Here is a 6,788-nt window from a genome sequence, read left to right on the forward strand (position 1 = left end):
GTTTACGGCCGTAAACTCTTGGATTTTAATTGTTTTGAGGCACTTAAACATCAAGGATGGCTTCCATGAATTTATCTAAGGCTAATGGGGACAAGAGGCACACTTTGGTGCCTTCACTTGGAGTTTACGGCCCAAGATATGTTCCTTGGCCGTAAACTCCTTTCAAGGAGTGACTTTTATGTGTTTTTCCTTCCATTCTAGTCCCAAGTATTCAAGGTAAATTGTCTTAAGGCCTATGGTGTGATTGTTGTGCATTTTACCCTTAGAAAAGGGGTTTACGGCCCAAGAGGGGTTCTTGGCCGTAAACTCCTACTAACTTGTGGTTTTGATGGGTTTTTGATGTTCTAAATAAGCACAAGTATTAGTGGGTAAAGTCCTTAAGCATTTGGGGGAAGTTTAGGGCACATTAAGCCCTTGTAAAGGGGTTTACGGCCCAAGGGAGTTCCTTGGCCGTAAACTCCAAGAACTTGTGCTTCTTGGATGTTTTCTAGGCTACAAAGATCATACACTAGGTCCTTGATAAGTTCTCTAACATGGGAATGGGTCTAGAAAGCATTAAAGTTCCATTTTGGAGTTTACTCCCCAAGAACGTTCTTGGGCGGTAAACTCCCGGATCTTGTAATCTAAACATGTTATGGATGTTATTAAGCATCTAACAAGTATTGAAACACTTTTAGCAAAGTAGACTCACAATATGGGATGAAAACCCGAAGATCCGTCAGAGAGAATATGGCTTTTCTCTATTTGGAATTGTGAATAATGAATTAAATAAATTCAGAAAACTATTTATAGTCCTGAAATATTTTGATAGAAAATATTTTTATTCTGGAACTTAGACTGTAACATTATGAAACTTGAAATGACCAAATTTCACAATCTCAGGAGCATCCACTCTCCTGATATCTCCTAAAGTGTAAACCCTAAGGTACACTAACTTGTTCGGAAAAGTCTGAAAATCACTGAAATTGAACTGACTTCTATTGAATAGATATTGTTCGTACAAATGGAAATTTCGGGTTGTCACATCATCCCCCCGTTAGAAGGAATTTCGTCCCGAAATTAGAATGTAAGCAATTAAGAAATTACAAATAACTAAGCAAATAGGTGAGGGTATTTCAGTTTCATCTGATCCTCACGTTCCCAAGTGAATTCCGGTCCACGCTTTGCGTTCCAGCGCACCTTCACTATCGGGATACGGCTTTGCTTTGTTTGCTTGACCTCTCGGTCCATGATTTCAACTGGTTCCTCCACGAAGTTGAGGCTCTCGTTGATCTCGATCTCGTCGAGTGGAATAACAAGAGTCTCGTCAGATAGGCACTTTTTCAAGTTTGACACGTGGAAGGTAGGATGTACGTTACTGAGTTCTTTCGGTAGATTGAGTTTGTAAGCCACAGGGTCGATTCTCGCGAGAATCTCGAAAGGCCCTATGTATCTTGGATTGAGCTTCCCACGCTTTCCAAAGCGTATCAAGCCCTTCCAGGGTGAGACTTTCAGTAGGACTCGGTCGCCCACCTGGAACTCCAATGGTTTCCTACGCTAGTTGGCGTAGCTTTTCTGTCGGTCTCTAGAGGCTTTTAATCGTTCACGAATTTGAACGATCTTCTCTGTCGTTTCCCGAATGATCTCCGGACCCGTGAGAGTGCTTTCGGGAACTCGTCCCTTAGCTAACTGAGTATCACCCACTTCAGCCCAGCACAGAGGGGATCTGCACTTTCGGCCATAGAGGGCCTCGAATGGAGCTGCCTTGATGCTCGTGTGATAACTATTGTTGTAGGAAAATTCAACAAGGGGTAAGTGAGTATCCCAAGCTTTTCCAAAGTCAATCACACAGGCACGCAACATATCTTCTAGGGTTTGGATAGTTCTCTCACTTTGCCCGTCGGTCTGTGGATGGTAGGCTGTACTCATGTCCAGCCTAGTTCCTAGGGAACTTTGTAATGACTGCCAGAACCTCGAAGTGAATCTACTATCTCGGTCTGAGATGATAGATAAAGGAACACCGTGCAGTCTTACAATCTCCCTAATGTAAGTTCTGGTAAGTTTCTCCATCTTGTCTGTTTCCTTGATCGGTAGGAAGTGTGCAGACTTGGTCAGTCTATCGACGATGACCCATATGGAATCAAGTCCACCCGTCGTCTTGGGCAACTTGGTTATGAAGTCCATAGTGATCCGCTCCCACTTCCATTCTGGTATCTCCGGTTGTTGTAGAAGGCCGGAGGGTTTCTGGTATTCGACCTTGACCTTTGCGTAAGTAAGGCATTTACTCACGAAGGTAGCAATATCTGCTTTCATGTTAGGCCACCAGTATAGCTTTTTAAGATCCAGATACATCTTATCTGAACCCGGGTGGACGGAATAACGAGTGTTGTGAGCTTCCGTCATGACCAAGTTTCTGAAGCCACCGTGTTTCGGTGTCCAGATCCGATCCATGAGGTATAAGGCTCCGCCACCCTTGGCTTCCAAGTTCTTATCCATCCCTCTAAGGGATTCACCCGCCACATTTTCAGGTTTCAAAGCGTCGAGCTGAGCCTCATTTATTTGTGTGGACAAGTGCGAGTGGATGGTTAGAGTCAAGGATTTGACTCTACGACCAGTATATTCCTTCCGTCTTAGGGCGTCGGCTACTACATTGGCTTTACCCGGATGATAACGAATTTTGCATTCGTAATCACTAAGTAGCTTGACCCACCGTCGTTGTCTCATGTTGAGCTCTTTCTGGTCGAAGATGTGCTGTAGACTCTTATGGTCTGTAAAGATCGTGCTTTTGGTACCGTATAGGTAGTGTCGCCAGATCTTCAGAGCAAACACAACCGCTCCTAGTTCGAGATCGTGGGTTGTGTAGTTAACCTCATGTGTCTTCAGCTGTCTCGAGGCATAGGCTATAACCTTACCTCGCTGCATCAGAACACATCTGAGTCCTTGATTGGATGAATCGCAATAGACAATGAAGTCTTCTATTCCTTCGGGAAGGGATAGTTTCGGGGCGGTGCACAAGGCTCGTTTGAGTGTTTGAAACGCTCTTTCCTGTTTCTCCTCCCAGTCGAAGGCCACGCCTTTCTGGGTCAGGGTTGTAAGAGGTTTCGCTATGCTGGAGAAGTTCTGAATAAACCTGCGATAGTAGCCAGCTAGACCTAGAAATTGACGAATTTCGGTAGGTGTCTTTGGTGCTGACCAGTTCTCGATGGCCTTAATTTTGGAAGGGTCCACGTGTATACCTTCTTCGCTAACCACATGGCCCAAAAAATTCGACTCGCCGAATCCAAAATTCGCACTTCGTGAACTTCGCGTAGAGCTTCTCTGCACGCAATGTTTCTAAGATTTTTCGGAGATGTTGACGATGCTCCTCCTTACTCCGAGAGTAGATGAGTATGTCATCAATGAAGACGATGACGAACCGATCTAGGTAAGGACGACACACCCTATTCATCAGATCCATGAATAGTGCGGGCGCGTTTGTTAATCCGAATGGCATCACTACAAACTCGTAGTGCCCGTAGCGAGTTCGGAAGGCTGTCTTGGGACCATCCTCCTCTAACACTCGTAGTTGGTGGTATCCGGATCGCAGATCTATCTTCGAGAAGTAGTTGGCTCCTTGAAGTTGATCAAATAAATCGTCAATACGGGGCAAGGGATAACGATTCTTAAGGGTAAGTTTGTTGAGTTCTCTATAGTCTGTGCACATGCGAAACGATCCATCTTTCTTCTTGACGAACAAGACCAATGCTCCCCATGGTGAGAAGCTTGGTCGAATGAATCCCTTCTTGAGAAGTTCGTTAAGTTGACTGGAAAGTTCCTGCATTTCAGCCGGTGCAAGACGATAAGGAGATTTGGCTACTGGGGTAGCCCCTGGCACTAAGTCGATTCTGAACTCGACTTGGCGTTGTGGTGGTAAACCGGGAAGTTCTTCTGGGAATATGTCGGGAAAGTCGCGTACTTCTAGGATTTTCTGGATGTCTTTCTGTTCTTGGCTGGTATCGACGACGTGTGCGAGAAATGAATGGTACTCCTTCCGCAAATACTTTTGTGCTTGAATGCACGAAATGATGCGAAGGCTAGTACTAGGTTTGTCGCCGTAGATAATTAAAGTTTCGTTGTTAGGAAGGTTAAGACGTACTGCTTTTTCGAAGCACATAATTTCGGCATGTAGAAGACTCAACCAATCCATACCGATGATGACGTCGAAACATTTAATGGTAACTGGCATAAGTTCTGTCTTGAAAGTATGACTATCTAAAGTTAAAGTACAACCTATGTATATGCAGTTTGTACTCTCTGTTTTCCCGTTAGCCATTTCTACCGTGAATGAACTATCTAATGCACATGGTTTTTGTTTAAGCAGATGTGCAAATTTGTGACTTACAAAACTTTTCTCGGCTCCACTATCGAAAAGTATGCAAGCATAAGAGTTATCGAGGAGGAACGTACCAGTAACTATCGTTGGATCAGCTACTGCTTCCTCGTGGCCTAGGGCCATAACTCTTCCCACTCCTCCAGCCATCCCTGCTTTGGGGCAGTTCCTCTTGTAATGGCCCACTTCACCACATCCGTAGCAAGCGTGGCCCATACCGGCATTAGGAACTTGAGCAGCTTGAGCTGTTGGAATTTTGCAGAAGCGAACGGTGTGTCCCTTCTTGTTGCAGTTAGAGCAATGCATCTCCCTGCAAGGTCCGAGGTGATGGAAGTTGCACTTGGTGCACCTCGGGAGGGTTCCAGCATATGCCCTTGCTGGTAAGAGGTTGGCAGGGGCAACAGGAGTAACTGTGGCAGCATTGATCGCCACATATTGTTGTTTCTTGGAGGACCCTTGCGGAGCCCCTCCTTTCCTCTTATTCCACCCCTTCTTGTGGTAGTCGGGGTTGGACTTTTGTGGTACAGGGGTAGGAATGGTTATGTTCTGAGGTTTCCGGTGATCGATAAGAGATTGTGCCAGTTCCTTGGCACTATCAAAAGTAATAGGCCTGGAAGCGATCACACTTGACTGGATCTGGGGTGACAGTCCCCAGATATACCTCTCGATCTTTTTGCTTTGGAGAGCAACCATGTCGGGGCATAAGTTCGCCAAATCACAAAACCTATTTGTGTAGGTAGTGATGTCGGATCCAACCATTTGAAGACCCCAGAATTCCTGCTCGAGTTTTTGTACTTCGCCTCGAGGACAGTATTCTTTCATGAGCATCTCCTTCAATTTCTCCCAGCCAATGGAATATGCCACCGTCAGAGTTAGATAGTTAACATGGCTGTTCCACCATGTTAGTGCTCGGTCAGAGAAGGTACAAGCTGCGAACTTGACCTTGCTGCCTTCTTGGCATGAGCAGATCTCGAAGACAGATTCCATCTTCTCGATCCATTGTCTCAATACCATAACACCCCCAGTTCCGTTGAAGCTGTGGGGTTTGGCGTTAGTAAAATCCTTGTAGGTGCATTCCCGAGGGTGTCCATGGCTTTCGCCGTGGTTTGAGGGTGGTGCACCTGTTCCTGATCCACTAGGGGCAGGAGCGTTGATTGCTGACACAGCAGCTGCAACTGCTGCTGTGAAAGCTGCCTGGAACATAGTGGCATCAAAAGGATTTGGAGTTTGAAGAGGTATAGGTGGTGGTATAGGTGCTTCGTTGTTTGGATTCCTCCTAGGATTCCTGCGTGGCGGCATCTTTAACTATACGTTTAAAAGATGACCACATGGATAAGAATACATGATAAATGAATGTGTCTCATGGACTAAATCGCCATAGTCCAACAACAGAAAGAATAGTATGACTAAATGAAGAAGATAGCAGTTGGATAATAATTTCCATGAGATTAGATATCTGTCAATAAAACTGGAATTACAGATGTAACAAGTTCGGGAAAAATGGTCTTAGAGTAGACCTTACATCAACCAAGATGGAAAATTCAGACAGACTTAAGATCAGATAAAGACCTAACAGGTCTAAGATTTACATAGACAGGAAATTAGACCTAAGTTTTACATAAACTAGGTTATATCCAAAAGATGGGATAACGATATTCTATTGGCGACGAGAACTACTAGCATGAGTCCTTGATTCCGACAGTAGACGTTCGATGTCCCTTATACGCCTGTCCGACCTTGCTTGTTGAGCACGAAGTTCTCTAACCTCAGCTCGGGTTTCAGCAAGTTCTCTTTGCAGATCTGCATTACGGACCAGAGTCCTTTCATGAGCAAACTCTAGTTGGCGAATGTGGACAGTGTTAACACTAGAGTTGGTGTCAACTTCCAAGACTTGATTGATAGCTGCCTGAGCTATTATCGTGTTCCTAGACATCCTACTCACCATGATTGGTAGGACTCTATCGGCAGAACCTCCTTCTGTGAGGTTGTAGAAACTTCGGTCCCCATTGTAGGGAATGGGTTGACCCTGTTCATGACTCCATGTTATCAAGTTAGTGGCCCATAGAGGTGTGGGTCCTTGAAACACAGGGTGAGGGTGAGGGTTTGGGTTTTGGGCAGCTGGGGGTAGGTTATTGACTTCTGGCTCCGAGTCGGAACTATCGGAAAAGTCCTCAGCATGGTGATCATCCAACGGGATTGGGTGATCATCTTCTGGCTCTGCCTCTAGCCAACCAACATTGCCTTGGTTCGGAAAGTACGGGTCGCCGTGGGGAAATCCAGCCATCTTAATCTACGCGAGAAAAGGGATATAAGAGATAGCTAAAATAGACGAACTAACTAAGATAATTATAGTAAGATCAAATACCCTTATGGTATTTCTTTGTGGTTGTGTTGGTAAGTTTTTAGACTTGTTGCCACATCACAACCATTCTTGGGCATA

The sequence above is a fragment of the Lactuca serriola genome, chromosome 1 (assembly GCF_051521515.1).
Source record: "Lactuca serriola cultivar US96UC23 chromosome 1, Lser_US96UC23_V15, whole genome shotgun sequence".
NCBI classification, from domain to species: Eukaryota; Viridiplantae; Streptophyta; class Magnoliopsida; order Asterales; family Asteraceae; genus Lactuca; species Lactuca serriola.